Raw genomic sequence first — 17,650 nt, 5'->3', positions numbered from 1 at the left:
GATTAATGATCATATGTTGTTGGACACAGTAGAACAGGCCTCTGATCTGTGGATTCTGTCTTTGTGTTGCTCCGTTACTTTTTCGCCGCCGCTGCCCCCCCCCCCCCCCCCCCCCCCCCCCCCGTTTGTAGCCGCCGCCGCCGCTGCCCCCCCTCCCCCCTCTACACTGGGCTGGAGCCGGGACTGGGTGTTTATTTATGCAAATAAAGCGCGTTGTCATCAAATTGATGACGAGTGGGCTCGGGTCCAATCCCCTGCCTGTATGAACCAGAGAGGTGGGCCAGGTAGCCGCGGTGAGTTGCTCTCGAGCAGCTCACGCGGCTACCTCTGTGACCGATCTCGTTTGGGTCTCGCGAGTTTTCGATGCCCTACGTAGGTCCGACGTATCAGTGACGCCGGGCCACATCTGGGCGGGGCGGCTCAAAAGTCTTAAAGGTCTGCCTCTGGCTTTCTCATGTCGAACGCACCTAGTGTTTCCGCCGTCTCCATGATGACGGAAGTGGCTCGGAGCAGCACTGTTGTGGAAACGGATGCCTGAAATGCAATGAAAGTTTTGCATTTTCATTTAAAATCCATATAAACATACTAAATAAGTTAGATACAGACCATAAGCCCCGCCCACTTCTCGTACTGACCTCCACCTCCTCTGTTACACTGCAAAAAACAAAATCAAAATCGGAGCAAGTTTTTTAAACTTGCTTTGAGTGAAAATGTCTCATTTTGCTTGGTTTAAAATAAATTCACTTAAAAATTATATTTCATCAAGATAGAAAGACTTGATTTACGAGAAGTTCTCTGAAATCAAGACAGTTTTCACTTGTTCTGTTAGTGAAGTTTTTCAACTTATTTCAAAAAAGTATCTGAATTTAAGAAAAAATTTTTTACTAAACTGGGTCAAATTTTGATTTTTTTGCAGTGTAACTCTTTTGACCAACTTTTTAATGCAAATTTCAATAACTTTCTTTGCTTTGATTGAAACATATACCAATAGATGCATGTTACACTGCAAGAAAGTGTGACCCAAACACAAGATCTCAACAGTAAAGCAAAGAAACTGAGTGTTAAAAATGGTGTGTCAATATCCCATCATATTAAGTGTTATATACGTAAGTTCTAAATAAATGGATTTGTTGAGTTTATTTAATGAATTGCCACTTTTGGAGGATAAAAAGTGGATTTATGGCTGAAAAAATGAGACATTTGGAAGGAAAAATGGGAAAATAAGTGTCAAAATAAAGGTTTTGGTTTAGAAATGTAAGAAAATGTTCAATAATTGTTGATTAAACGCAAGATAAACAACATACACTCTAAAAACGGTTTGCCTAAATACAAGATATGAGCAGTAAATTAATACTAAAAAAGAGATCTGGATAGAAGAATTTTAAATCCTGAAATAAGTCTCTCTGTCTTAAACTGATCTGAAATCAAGTGAGACGAGACTTTTTGACTGAAAACAAGATGAATGAACTTGGTTGGATGGTCCGTCTTACGTAATACGCTGCATCCAAGTTGATCTGGGAAAATCGTCAGTGAACTAGCCTGGTAAACCAGCCCCGCCCACTCCACATCCGGATCATGGGAACAAGGGAATAATAAGAGAATGCGACGGAGCAGTGTGACTGATGAGCCAATCAGCACTGCCGCTTTTTGTTTTCAAATTTCTTCGGCGAATTCTGGCAAAACCGGAAGCGACGCCATCACTGCGTGTAGCTTCTTCCAAAACAGACATGGCGGAGGTGAAGATTAACCACAGCCTGTAGCCAAAATACCAAGTATTCCAACAATCAAGCAAGAGCAGGAGTCTACAATTGGTGACTTTCTAACAGGAAAGGACGTTTTGATGAAATATTTGTTTTGAAGCGCTGATTGACTGAAGTGCACTGTCAGTCAAAGGAGTAACCGACGCCCTCTGCAGGAAGTTTGTATCGCCTTGTTCCCAGACCTAACCTCATAAACCAGCAACGCCCTATCCTCATCCACATTTGGATTTTGGAGCTGGGGAGGGTATGGGGACAAAGTGAAACGGCCGAGCCAATCAGCGTTGCCGCTTTTTGTTATCAGATTTTTTTTGCGAATTCCAGCAGCGAAATCGGAAGAGACGCCATCGCTGCGCGTAGCGGAGATTAACGAGATGAACTTTAACCATCATGTCAAAGCTGCAATAACTAAAGTTATAGCCGAAATACCAAGTATTACAACAATCAAGCAAGAGCAAGAGTCTGCGCTTGGTGAGTTTCTAACAGGAGAGGATGTTTTCACGTGTCTTTACATGTAGAGAAGCTAACGCATTTTGATGACGTATTTGTTTTGAAGCGCTGATCGGTTGAAGCGCGCTGTCAGTCAAAGGAGTAACCGACGCCCCCTGCAGGAAGTTTGTATGGGGTCGTACCCAGACCCAGCCCAGCTCCACGATCCAAATAAGGAGTGGGCAGGGCTGCTTTGCCAGGCCAACAGTGAACCACTTGTGAAGGGAAGTGGAGATTTTACTCAACAGGTTCATCACAGAAAATGTGATTTTACCATTTTTAACAGTGTCTACTGCAGAACACACAGCCCAGAGTCCCGAGTGTGTGCTAATGACTGGAATATGTGTGGGCAGGGATGAGTGTGTGTGCATGTGTGTATATCTGTGTCTGTGCAGTGTTTTTTTTTTTTCCTGCTTTTGAATGGAGTCTGAAGAGGCTCAATGTGTTTCACAAGCGCTCTGCACAAACACAGCCAGTGTTTCACACACACCTTTCACTCTCCTCCTGTGTGTGTGTGTGTGTGTGTGTGTGATCACAGCTGAAAAATAACAAGGATGTGGGTTGTCTTGAAAAACCATTGTCGTGCAACACGTTCGCGGACGATTGAGGGACGTTAACCTGCGTCTTTTAGATCATGTTGTCAATTCTGGACAAAAGAAAGAGATAAAAACACTTTTTGAGCTAAAATCAGTTGTTTCCGACATTTTGTCTCAGTTTAATGAACTTACAAGTATAGAAAACAAGTAAAAAAGCATTTTAATGCAAGTTTAAAGTAAAATGTTGAGTACTTTTTTAATGTAAATGGAATGAAAATGTCTGTTTCTGAGATATGAAAACCATTAAATTTAGTTTATATTCACATTCGACCCACTGTCACAACTTTTTGGTGAAATCCAAATGTATACACCAAGATTCAATTTATACAGTGACTTTACTTTGTTTTCACACTTGGAAAGTGCTGCAAAAAATGCAAAAAACAATTGCAAAAAAAAAAAAAAAAAAATACACTGCATAAAATGCAAAAAATCCAAATCTGAGCAAGTTTTTTAAAACTTGTTCTAAGTGGAAATGTCTCATTTTGCTTGATTTAAGATAAATTCGCTGAAATATTATATTTCATCAAGATAGAAAGACTTGACTTAAAAGAAGTTCTCTGAAATAAAGACAGTTTTCACTTCTTCTAGTGGCAGATTTTTTTCGCTTAAATCAAGATACTTTTGCTTTGAAATAAGTAAAAAAAAAAAAAATCTACCAATGGAAGAAGTGAAAACTGTTTTGATTTCAGAGAACTTCTCTCAAATCAAGTCTTTCTATCTTGATGAAATATAATTTTTAAGTGAATTTATCTTAAATCCAGTAAAATTAGACATTTTCACTCAAAAGAAGTTTAAAAAAACTTGCTGAGATTTGGATTTTTTCCAGTGTACATATTAAACATAAGACAGTTATATGCTTCACATCATTTCAACATCTCCCGTTTTGAACCAAAATTATTCATAACACAGTGCAAAAAAGGATAACCTAAAAACAAGATATCAACACTAAATTAAAGAAAATTACTCTTGAAACTAGTGAAATTATCTGTCCATGCAGCAAGTGAATTTTACTTAAAAAGAGATCTTGATATAAGAATATTAAACCAAGAAATCAGTCTCTGCATCTTAAATATATCTTAAATCAAGTGAGATGAGACATTTTGACTGAAAACAAGACTTTTGAACTTCGTAAGATTTTGAATTTCTGCAGTTTTTGCAGTGTATGCTTAAATAGCTTTTTTTTAAATCAAGTATCTATTTGGTCACTTTTTTGATAAAAAAAAAGAGCTTTTGCTCATGATTTGAGTCGTAAGAGGAAAAAAAATGAAAAGGTGAAGAGTAGTGGGGATAATAAAACACGGCGGGGTGAGGGCGAGTGAAACAGGAAGCTGGAGAGGCCGGTTATCTCAGCCTCTCAGTGTTAGCTGATAGAATTGAAGTGTTTAGCATATATGCTAATCGTTCACACAGGCGGCGGCGGATTACCGCCACGCTCTGCCAAGAGTCCTCTCCCCTTCCAAACAAAAAAAAAAAAAAAAAAAAAAAAAAAAATCCACTCCTCACCTTCCAATTCATCATTTTTTTAAAAAAAATTCTTGAAGGAATGGGAGAAGATGGTGTCGTCGGCGTATCGATTGGTAGTTTATAAAGCAGGGGTGTATTAAAGACGAGGCAGTGGGGGGATCGGGTTCAAGCACCAGGGTTATCTCGCTCATCCACGGCGGCCGCTGTGCAAATATTTTCCTAAAGATTTTGTGGCAACACACAGAGGCAACTCTCTCTCTCTCTCTCTCTCTCTCTCTCTCTCTCTCTCTCTCTCTCTCTCTGTCTCTCTCCTGTCCCTGACCATCGACCAACACATCCGCCACAAACATCCAGGCTAAAGTCTGCTCTGTATCTGTCCATTTCAGGTCCGGATCAGCAGCCCGGGGTTGGGATGGTTATGTTTAAAAAAAAAAAAACAAAAAAAAAAACTGCCCTTCAACACAGTTGGTGTCGGGTTAAATATTTCACAAGCTGGCCCCTGACTCCGTCCAGGGGATTGATTTTTCACGAGCGTGTCCGACCTGGACGCGGTTTCCCCCCGGCCATTAAAATGCCACATATTGTGTTGTTATCATTATTAATTAAAAAAAAAAAAAGTTGTGATCAAGAGAGAAGAACGACTGATCCGCACTCAACGGACAGATACATTAAAGCACACAAGCCTGGCGTTACTGTATACTGCCATCCCAGTCATAAAAAAAAAAAAAAAAAAGAACAATGTCCCTGTCTATTTCCTCCTCGGCCAAAACCTGCATTGCTCTGCCAAAAACAATTAAATACACATCAGTGAGCTGCAGTTTTTCACTCCTACACCGTCGCTACCAAACAAAACACTGACTAATGGAAGAACCCAGCAGCTTTTACTCCTGTTTGACCGACTGAAAGCAAACGGAGCAACTCGGTTTAGGTAAATATCGCTGTTTTCATCTGATTTGGAGGGAAGGCGGATTTATTTTTGTAGCAGCCAGAAGGAAGTTCGCTGTGCTTTATAGAGAAATTAAAGAAACGCATTAAAATAAGCTATTAGGATTCCTAAACTTGAATAATTAAGATTATGAAATGCATTAGACTTTACAGGAGTCAAATCCGAGGACCTCTAATTTACTCAGAATGTACATGAATCAACCCTGAGGGCCTCTAATCCACTTAAAATGAACAGAACTCCAACCTAAGTACTTATAATCCATTCAAAACGGGCAGGACCCAAACCTGAGGACCTCTCACTCATTCAAAATTTAATAAATTCAAATCTAAGGACCTCTTATTCACTCAAAATGTACTTGATTCAGACCTGAGGGCCTTTAATCCGCTTGAAATATAAAGAACACCAATCTGAGGGCCTATAACCCATTCAAAATGTGCAGGACTCAAGCCTAAGGACCTCTAACTCTCTCAGAATTTAAATGATTCAAACCTAAGGGCCTCTAATCCATCTCAATATACAGACATCCAACCTGAGGGCCTCTAACCCATTTTAAACACACAGGAATCATACCTGGGGACCTCAAAGTCAAGCAAAATTTACGTGATTCAAACCTGAGAGCTTCTAATCCATTCCAAATTTACAACACTAAAACCTGAGAGCCTCTAATCCAATCAGAATATACAGGACTTAAACCTGAGGACAGAGGACTCAGAATTTAAATGATTCAAAGCTGAGGGCCTCTAATCCACTTAAAATTTACATGATTCAGACCTGAAGGCCTCGAACCCATTCAGATTTTATAGGACTCAAACCTGAAGGACAGTAATCCACTCAAGTTTTCCCAAATTTCAACCCGAGGGCCTCTGAGCCACTCAAACATTATAGGACTCAAACATGAGGGCCTCTAATCCAGTCAGAATAACCAGTACTCCAACTTGGGGCCTCTAATCTAAATTGAATATAAAGGACTGCAACCTGAGGGCCTCTAATCCAATCAGAATGTACGGGACTCGAAAACAAAGGGCCTCTAATCCACTCAAGATTGACAGAACTCAAACCTGAGGGCCTCTAATCCACTCAGAATTGACAGAATTCAAACCTGAGGGCCTCTAATCCACTCAAAAGCTACAGTAGTCCAACCCACGGACGTCTGACTCATTCAAAATTTAGAGGACTCCAACCTGAGGGCCTCTAATCAACTCAAAATATACAGGAGTCAAATAAAAGCCCTCTAGTCCACTCAAAAATTAGAGGACTGGAACCTGAGGGCCTCTAATCTCCTCAAGATTTATAGCCAAAAATGGTACAACTTTTAACTTATCTTGACATTATCTGTTGTTAGATAATGCTGATCAATAAATCAAATGAATGTAGAGTTGAATTTATTGATTTTATGGCTGTATTAGGATCAAAAAATGAGCATATTGTTCCAACATCTGCCACTTCGAATCTAATTCTCCTGTATTATTCTGTGATTCATCTCTGACTGACATACGTTAAATAGAAGCGGAGCTCAAACAGCCGTGTAAAGAGACTGCGGTCACTCAGGCTGTTTTTTTTTTTTTGCCATAATAATTACCTCAGAATACCCAGTACTCCCACTTGGGTGCCTCTAATCTGAATAGAATATGAAGGACTGCAACCTGAGGGCCTCAAATCCACTTAAAGGTTACAGGACTTAAACCTAAGAGCCTCGAATCCACTCAAAAGTTACAGGACTCCAACCCAAGGATGTCTGACTCACTCAAAATTTAGAGGACTCCAACCTGAGGGCCTCTAATCCAATCAGATTGTACAGAACTCCAACCTGGAGACCTCACAACGACTCAAAATTTACAGGACTCCAACCCAGGGGGCCTCTAATCCACTCAAGATTGACAGAATTTGAACTTGAGGGCACCTCTTCTCTACTCAGAATAAACAAGACTCAAAGCTGTGTGACCTTTAATCCACTATAAATATACAGAATTCAAACCTGAGGACCTCTAATCCACTCAAAAGTGACAGTACTCCAACCCAAGGATGTCTAACTCACTCAAAATTTGGAGGACTCCAACCTGAGGGCCTCTAACCCACTCAAATTTAGAGCCAAAAATGATAAAACTTAGCTTATCTTGACATTATCTGCTTTTAAATAATGCTGGTCAATAAGTCAAATGAATGTAGGGTTGAATTTCTCGACTTTATGGCTGTATGAGAATCCAAAATGAGCTTATTTTCCCAGCATCTGCCCATTTCAATATAATTCTCCTGTATTATTCTGTGCTTTGTCTCTGACTGACATACGATAAATAGAACCAGAGCTCAAACAGCCGTGTAAAGAGACCACACTGTTGGTTTTTTTTTTTTTTTTTTTTTGCCATGAATCCTCCAAACATGCAGAATTCATGGAGAAGAAAAGAGGTGAATTAAGCACAACGGACAGCGCTGCTTTCCTCAGTCACAACACTGCCACTGGCAACGGGACGCAACGCTTCACAAACCCACAAATCGATATGCAAGTGGACACAGAGAGTATTTATAAATATGTGGATAACGAAGACGCCGCGGTATTGGGAGGGAACGATACACACACACACACACACACACACACACACACTGATCTCTGCCCGTTATCCTTCTCCGGATCGCCTCCGGGCGACGTATGTCTTCTGCGTTTCCTAAGACGTCAGCCGTAATGGCTTTGAACGACGGAAAAACCTTGACCCATTAGTGTCCGTCCAGATTAAAACCGTCTCCGTCTGATTCTCATAAGACTTCAGGTCCTCATAACATCTGCTGATGTGTGTTTTTTTTTTTTTTTTTTTTGAAAATAAAAAGCAGTGTTCGGAACAGAGGAAGTCAGATCTTGTGACAGGAACATTCCCCCACGGGGGAAACAGGACGATCAGCACCACGGACAGCTCCCCATCCAAGGAGCCTTGTTCTCATTATAATGAAGACGCTTTGAATCAATTAAAATAATAGAAAACTCTGCCCTCTTTATCTCTTTGACTGAAGGCTTCATTTTGGCCAGAATACACAAAAAAATTAAAAAAGGAAGGCCTCAGCGGTAAAATAGTGCCATAACAACCTTGAATTTTAAGCGTTTCTTTGTTGTGTACTGTATGAAATTGTATTAAGTTTCAAAAAAAACCAAACAATTAAGATAGAAAACTCTTACAGCCGCATCATGAAGTCAGTTTTAATGGTGCCAAGTACAGCAAGATGGGAAGAAAAAGCAAAGAAAGACTTGCTTTATGGTGTTTTTATGCCCTGATATCATGGCTTTTAGGATAGTTTATCATGGCGGCATCACAGATATCTCAGCTTGGTGCTGTTTCCACGAATCATCAGACATTTGTTAAGAAAATCTTTGAAACTTTTACAGTGTGGATCCTCTTACAGACTGGATTTGGCCCACAGACCTTCATGTTTGACACACCTGGTTTATCAGATGTTTGTCTCATGAGAGATGAAAGACTTGTTGCATTAAACTTAAAGATTTATAAAGGGTCAAATCAAATGTGAGGGTTGTTTCGATGAGTGTGTTTTCATAATGAAATTAAACTATAGAGCCACCTCATGGCCTGGGTTGCTGAGAACACACTGTTTTCAGGGTTTTTATCATTTTTCATGTAAACTGACGTTGCTTTCAAAACGTTTCTGAGACAAAAATGCAACGACGATGTGTTCTCACATGAAACGTCATCATATAAACGGGGCCCAAGATGAACTTTATGCACATTGGAGCCACTGCAGGATTTCTGTGATTCATTTTCTGTCCGCTGGGAGCAGCAGCGAGTCACAATTTGTCAGTTTGAGCAGTTTGATGTTTGAAATTCAGAAATGTAATAATGCAATCAATAATTTAGATATATACTGTACATAACAACCAGATCAAAATAGAGATTCACAAATAGGGTCTTAAAAAACACACACATGACAATGGAGAAAATAAATGAAATTAAATAATAAATAAAATAAATAACACTCCGGGTCTGATTTTTGGTAGATTTTTTTTTTAATTAAGATACTTTTACTTTGAAATAAGTAAAAAAAAAAATGTAAAAGAAGAAGTGAAAATTGTCTTGATTTCAGAGAACTCCTCTTAAATCAAGTCTTTCTATTTTGATGAAATATATTTTTTAAGTCAATTTATCTTAAATCAAGTAAGATGAGACATTTTCACTCAGAAAATGTTTAAAAAAGTAGGTCAGATTTAGATTTTTTTGGATCAGAAGTATTGCAAAAACAATTTTGCAGTCTTTATATTGTTAAAAATCTGACATTGTTCTTTCACTGCACCATCTGGTGGCAGAAACCGGTATTGCAGGACTGATTGTTCTGCAGCTGGACAACTAGCTTTAATGTTCTCCGTGCACGTTGACTCAAAACACAGCGTGTGTGTCAGACCTTGTCCGTGTGTGTGTGTATGGGCGGGCGTGTGTGTGTGTGTGTGTGTGTGTGTGTGTGTGTGTGTGTGTGTGTGTGTGTGTGTGTGTGTGCGTGTGTGTGAGAGAGAGAGAGCTGCTTAGCTCTGGCAGCGATCCAGGCAGGAAGGCCGAATCTGCGGTGTTGAGAAACACTTCTGGGTGAGCCGGAGGTCGGCGGTATCGGCGTCGCCCCGGGGGGGGGGGACGAGCACGCTCGGTCACGTGTGTCCTGTTTCCACAGAAAATGACGAGTACGACAGATTAGAAAAAAAAAAAAAACAACATATACAACCACATTTTCCAAATCCTACTATGAGAAGAAGTGTTTTCAGTTCGCTGTTTGTTTCACACTTTCACCTGTGTGTGCGTGTGTGTGTGTGTGTGTGTGCGTCGTCTTGAGGATAGCGGCGGCGGCGGCGGCGAGCATATGGTTTGTGACACGTCTCTTTCTAGTGCCATACCGTCTGTCTATACGGCGCCGCGGCAGCCAAGACAGCCGTCCCTTTCTACTGCGTTTGAAGGGAAACATGGACGAGCATTAGTGGGAAGTTTATTCCCCGGCTCATCGTTTTGGACTCCATGGATGAAGATGGGTTTTTTTTTTAAAAAGTGGATTCACTTTAAAGGCAGGGAAAAAAAAAAAAAACAAGTTTGTGTGGACCAACTTACTTTTTCTTGATTTCTATTTATACTTTGCTGGAACAATGTGATCCTCAGTGGGATTTTCAGATCAGGGGAATTAAACCTTCCAAGTCCACTTGGAGAGTCAGATAGAAAAAAGGAGAAGGGTTTCCTTTCTTATTGTTTTTTTTTTTTTTTTTTTTTTCATTTAATCGCCGAATCCTGGAAGCGGCATTGTTTTAAAAAGTGCTCAGCAGTGATCCGAGGGGGATTGGAGATCCTGTTCATTTGTTCTGTCACTCACTGAATAGCTTTTCTTCCCTGTCTGTCCTCTCGCTATTGTGCTTACCTGAATAAAATAAAAAAAAGTAAAACAGTAGAATGTGTTCAGGAATAAATCCAAATTGAACGTTTTGCCTGCTTAGAGGAAGGAAAAATGAAATATTAATTGTTTTTCAAATGATTTTCCTAATTTTTATTTCAGTAAGGGAGAAATTAGCCACTTAAAACATCCCTACTGAATGCAAGGCACGGCGGAGGAATCATCATGGTGCAAGGCTGCTTCTGGGGAACTATGTTAAAGTGGCACAAATTATGGTGTCAAGAGTTTAAATTGGTGGGTTTTAATTTTTTCAAATAATAAGTGTGGACTACTTAGACAGAAGACAGCAATTTATATTAAGTCAAATTACACAAAAAAAAAATTTAAACGCTTTTTTGCTCAATCTATTGTAATCATAGGAATGTATTGCTTAAGAATATGCTTAGGCACTTAAAAATGATGTCTTCCTTTTAAATAAGTTACAAAAATTGAAGGAAGACGACAAAATTTTGGCAAGAAAATACATTTATTTACACAATTTCACACAAAAGATGTTAAATTCTGATCGACTGCATTATTATCTATACAGCAATGTTATATATTTATTTAAGTTATTTGTTTTTTGTTTCATTAAAAGAGAAATTACACTAGTCACTAAAAACAACACTACTTATTGCAAAGCACGGTGGAGGAATCATCATGGTGCAGGGCTGCTTCTGGATGGAGGTTTGCGTTAAAGTAGCATAAATAAGAGTTTAAACTGTTGGGTTTTTGACAACCGATGAGCTCAAATAATAAATGTGGACAGTGTAAAGAGGATATAGGAATATACATATATATTAAAGGTGCTGTAGGCAGGATTCGGCATCTCCGCCATTTTGCTTAGGTTTACCTAAGCAAGATGGCGATTTGACCCATCTAAGATGGCGATTTGAAACCCAGCACAGCCAATCCTGTCCTGTTTTCTCTGACATCACGCCCTTACACCAGTTAAGCCCCTCCCACAAGAACGTGCGATGAATGCCCCTCGACCAATCACGGTTAGAGCCTCAGGGGCTCTTCTGATTGGTCAAAGATACCTGGAGCTGTTGAGATTCCTTTTCAGCTCAGAACAGAGACAGATGGAAACGCTGCACCCTCGTGGTAGTGCAATTATGCTACACTCCTAAAGGATTATCAATGGATACTCTAACATTTAATCCAAAGAAAACACAGAAAAATTAGCATTGACTAGCAAAATCCTGCCTTTAACTTCAATTTTACCAAAAAGTTTCAAAAAATTTTTTTACTCCATCTATTTTATTCATGGGCTAAAATTGCACTTAAAATTGTGTCTCTCCTTAAAATCACTTGCAGAATTTCAAGGTAGACAATGTAATTTTAAAATAAAATAAAAATAAAATACAATAAAATAAAAATAAAACAAAACTATTAAAATATAGTATAAAACAAATCATGAAAATTCAATAAACTATTAAAATATAGTACAAAATAAAGAATCAAAATGTACTCAAATGAAAAAAACAAAAAAAATACATGTTAACAAAATATATTAGTTTACCCAGTTTCCCATAAAAGATACAGTATTATGTATCTATTAATGCTAATTAGGATTTTTGTTTGTCTAAGGGAGAAATCAGTCACCAGGAACATCCCTGTTATTTAGTATACAGCACGGTGGAGGTATCATCAAGCTGCAGGGCTGCTTCTGGATGGAGGTACACTGGGTGTACATGTGTTAGAGCAGTGAAAATAAGAATTGTCGGGTTTTCGACAAACGATCACCTCACATAATACATGTTAAAAAGCTAAATTTCATTAATAAAATGTAGAAAATTACTTTTTTCAAATCAACGCAACATTTGTTTATAAAGCACCTTTAATACATAAAAGCAACACAAAAGTGCTTTGCAGCATTTAAAAAGAAGAAAGCATTACAAAATAAACCCGTCACTCCCACCCAAAATATATACATATAAACACACCACACATACTCACACACTCACCGGACTTCCCTATTAGTTAGTACACAGCATGGTGGAGGTATCATCATGGTGTAGGGCTGCTTATAGTTGGAGTATAGTGTAGTAAGTTGTGTGTTTAAGTAGTTTTTAAGCAGCCAGGAGGCTCAAATCACAAATAAATGATTTTTTTCCTTTAAAGTTTTTTACCAAATTTATTTCATTTCTGGTACAGAATTTGCTTAAAAATTAAGATACTTTTACTCTTAGTATTTTTTATCTTCCTGAAATATAGTTTTTAAGTGAATTTATCTTAAATCAAGTAAAATCAAACATTTTCTGTCAAAACAAGTTTAAAAAAAACTTGCTCAGATTATGATTTTTTGCAGAGTACATAGAAACTCTATGCATAGACGAAGGTGTCATCAACGTAGAGGTGAAACGTTTTGACTAACGTCACTGCAAAAATTCAAAATTTGACCAAGTTTTTTTTTAATTTGTTTTGAGTGAAAAAGTCTAATTTTACCTGATTTAAGATAAATTCACTTAAAAATTACATTTCATCAAGATAGAAAGACTTGATTTAAGAGAAGTTCTCTGAAATCAAGACACTTCTTCTATTTCATATTTCTATATTTTAATCAAGACACTTCTTCTGTTTCCACTTCTTCTATTGGCAGATTATTTTTTTCTTAAGTTAAGACACTTCTACTCTGAAATAAGTAAAAAAAAAAATCTGCCAATAGAAGAAGGTAACACTGTCTTGATTTCAGAGAATTTCTCTTAATTCAAGTCTTTCTATTTTGCTGAAATATAAATTTTAAGTGAATTTATCTTAAATCTAGTAAAATGAGACATTTTCACTCAAAACAGGTTTAAAAAACTTGGTCAGACTTAGATTTTTTTTTTTTTTGACAGTGTATGGATCATGGAAAATCTCCCCATTGGTGAAATCAGTCACCAGGAACATCCCTATTAGTTAGCACACAGCACGGTGGAGGTATCATCATGGCTTAGGGCTGCTTACAGTTCTGGAATTTGTGTGTTTATGTAGTTTTTTAACAGTCGCACAACTTAAATCACAACATAAATGACAAATATAGACAGCTTTATAAGTCCTTGATGATGCAGAATTCACAATTTAGTTTTTTACTAAAAATACCCTGCAAAAAGTTGAAATCTGAGCAAGTTTTTTAAACTTGTTTTGAATGAAAACCTCTCATTTTCCTTGATTTAAGATAAATTCACTTAAAAATTATATTTCACCGAGATGGAAAGACTTGATTGAAGAGAAGTTTACTGAAATCAAGACAGTTTTCACTTCTTCTATTGGCAGATTTTTTTTACTGATTTCAAAGTAAAAGTATCTTAATTTAAGATATCTACTAAAATCAGACATTTTCACTCAGTACAAGTTCAAAAAAACTTGCTCACATTTTGACTTTGTGCAGTGTAAACCACAACAATCGCAGAAACTAAAGCAGTATGACAGAATTACGGCGATAACCTGCGTTTATTTGCACAGTTTCCCACACTGCATTGCAAATTCCGCATTCTAATCTGCGAGCCGATAAGTCCCAATGCTAACAGTATTTAAAGGAATAACGGCGCCGCAGCTGCTAAGACCGGAGGAAGGAAGGACATGAAAGAGAAGGGGAAACAAGCACACGTCCCCGGAGGACGAGGGGGACAAATAAATGGGTTAATCCTCTGGAAAGAGGAGGACTGAGAGGACGAAGGCAGAAGAAGAAGAGAGAGAGAGAGAGAGAGGGAAGAGAGAGAGAGAAAACAAGCAGGTTTGATTGCCGTTCTTCTTAAAAGGTGACACTCTTGAGCAAACATGAGCAGGAGGAATCGTCCCGGGAGGCTCTCAGGCTGGAGTGAGAGTCTTGGAGATGCTCAGGATGCAGGAGTGTTTATGGAGAGTCTCCGGAGACGATGGAGAAGGAGGAAAACGAATTAACTGGAAGCTCACACTGCAAAAAGTCCAAATCTGAGCAAGTTTTTTTAAACTTGTTTTGAGTGAAGCTGTCTCATTTTACTAGATTTTAGATAAATTTGTTAAAAAAATTATATGTCTTCAAGATAGAAAGACTTGATTTAAGAGAGGTTGTCTGAGATCAACACATTTTTCACTTGTTCTATTGGCAGATTTTTGTTTCTTAAATTACGATACTCTTACTTTGAAATAAGTAAAAAAAAAATCTAACTTGATGACATATAATTTTTAAGTGAAGTTATCTGAAATCAAGTAAAATGAGACTTTTCCGCTCAATAAAGTTTAAAAACTTGCTCAGATTTTGACTTTCTGCAGCGCAGTTTCGATTCAAACCTCCTCCTGTCATCATGATTACATAATATTTAGGATTTTAGTGCCTGAAAATTGCAGAATGAAGCTTCAAGTATACCACACATCTGAAAAAATGCAGGTTTTTATTAGGAATAATATGATTATTGGTTCAAAATACATAAAATAAGTTAATCTTATGGTAGAAATGACATAGAAATTACTTCAAAAACCATAAAAAAAATAAGCCAATTTTACTCTTTTATTCCTCATGTCTGTGAATTTTAATGCTCTGACAAGTTTTTTTTTTAACTAAATAAACAACTTGAACTTGTAATCAACACACACAATCACCAATGTAATGCACAAAAATGTCTTCACATGAAGTTTTTAACTCAAGTTGAGCAGTTTCTCATCAGGAAACACTCACAAATGTGGAATTTGAACCATCCAACGTTTTCAAGTTGAGATGCTCAAGGGAAGGTCAGTCCCGTTTTCTCTCTAGGAGTTGAACAGTCCAAAGCATAAACAGCTACAGGACAGGTTTGGAACATTTTCAAGGTTCAAATGAGGAATCTAATCCTCATAATGCAAAAACAGTGTCCCATAATGCACCTGCACGAGATGAAAAACAATGTTGGATAATGCACCTGTACTGGATGAAAAAGCAGTGTCCCATAATGCGACTGTACTGTACAGGGATGAAAAACAATGTCCCATAATGCACCTGTACTGGATGGAAAAACAATGTCCCATGATGCACCTCTACTGTACAGGGATGAAAAAAAACAATGTCCCATAATGCACCTGTACTGGATGGAAAAACAATGTCCCATGATGCACCTGTACTGTACAGGGATGAAAAAAACAATGTTCCATAATGCACCAGTACTGGATGGAAAAACAGTGTCCCATAATGCACCTGTACCGGATGAAGAAACAATGTCCATAATGCACCTGTACTGTACAGGGATAAACAATGTCCCATCATGCACCTGTACTGTACAGGGATAAATAATGTCCCATAATGCTTTCCTTTGAGCCAATTGCTAACCCTAATTCTGCAATTAAGTTACATTTTCCCGTTCCCATGGAGACGGAGGTGGAGCCTTTCCGAATAGTTACATTTTCCCGTTTCCATGGAGATGGAGGCAGAGCATTTTCATAAAGTTGCATATTCCCATTTCCATGGAGGTGCAGTGCACCTTTTTTTGCACCTGATTTTGTGATTTTGACTGTTTTTACATCGAGAAAATGATTTATTTCCTCAAAACCACTAAATTGTACGATTTATCGAAAAAAACATGATGCACTTTTACATTCTACATGCAAGCAGAGGGTGAAAAACTGCATATACGGGACATTTTGATCTGTTTTTGATCCGTAGCTTCAGTAAAATCTCCAGTTTTTGAGAGGAGAGCTTTGATTTCCTGAGGGCTGGCCGAACCTGGCCCTCTGCACGAGCCTCGCTCCCCTGCCATTCTGCAAGATGCTCCTCTTGACTTCATTTTTTAGCCTTTTGTCAAAGAGCAGGCGCCCGCCGTGCGGAAGAGAGCGAGGAGCAGCGGGGGAGAAAACGCAGGAATAAAGAAGCTTTTTCAGGCTGTTTATCCACAATGGAGGAGGGTGAGAGTTCCACGCCACCTTGACCCATTAAGAACATCTTCAAACCGCCTCCGCCTCCCACTGATTCCCATCCATCACCCCGGCTCCACCTCCATCCATCCATCCATCACTCCTCTCCTCTACATCCATCAGCTGCTACAGTGGAACCTTCACAAGGTGAAGGTCAAAGGTCGGCTCGTACATCATCCTTGAACTGTCACCACATTCCCATTTCCAGGTGGAAGCTTGTTAAACTTGACCAGAAATCACCGTGTCATCAGCGTAGGCGTGTTTTTGAAAAAATGTCATACACTGCAAAATATCTAAATCTGAGCAAGTTCTTTCAACTTATTTTGAGTGAAAATGTCTTGTTTGAATAGATTTAAGATAAAATCATTAAATTCCATTTCATCAAGATTGATGTAAGAGAAGTTCTCTGAAATCAAGACTGTTTTCACTTGTTCTAGTGGCAGATTTTTGTTTTATCGTAAATTAAGATGCTTTCACTTGGAAATAAGTAAAGAATCTCTTTCTACCTTGATCAAATATAATTTTTAAGTGAATGTTTCTTAAAGCTATAGTGCGTAACTTCGGTCGCCCTCTAGCGGAATTCTGCGTTCTTACAACAATAAAGCCAGCGCTTCCACATGACGTACACCCTGGTGTTCCCCCCCCCCCAATCTGCCACAGTGATTCGCGTTTCCACAGCGCCAATCACCGTTGGAAACGGTTTTTATTGTGTGTGAATAAGGACAGCTGGTGAAAAAAAGACGGACTCTTCCGAAGAGGTAATTATTGGGGTTTTTTTGGGGTTTTTTTGCCACAGACACGCAAATAGCTTATTACAAACGGGAGACAAGGTGCCTGCTAATTTGTACCTGACAAGTTTGCCTTCTCCGTCGGTCACTTTCCTTCTCCCAACCGTCCAGGCTTTTTTTCTGGTGGTAGGATCCACTCCAGGACTCTTTCTCGGCCGTTTCTTTGGATTATCCGCCATGCCGCTTCCTCATTCTGCCTGAGCTGAGCCTGTTGCTATGAGACGCTCTGCGCGTCCTCCCCCTCCCTTCTTGTTGTGACGTAAAATGCGTAATTTCCTGCTCGCCAGCGCGGGAATGTCGCCGGTCGACACGCAAAGCAAGAAATATATATATTGAAAAATCCCGCGACATGTTAGAGGAGCCGATCGG

The sequence above is a fragment of the Salarias fasciatus genome, assembly GCF_902148845.1.
Source record: "Salarias fasciatus chromosome 23 unlocalized genomic scaffold, fSalaFa1.1 super_scaffold_20, whole genome shotgun sequence".
Taxonomy (NCBI): domain Eukaryota; kingdom Metazoa; phylum Chordata; class Actinopteri; order Blenniiformes; family Blenniidae; genus Salarias; species Salarias fasciatus.
This window is presented reverse-complemented; position numbering follows the sequence as displayed.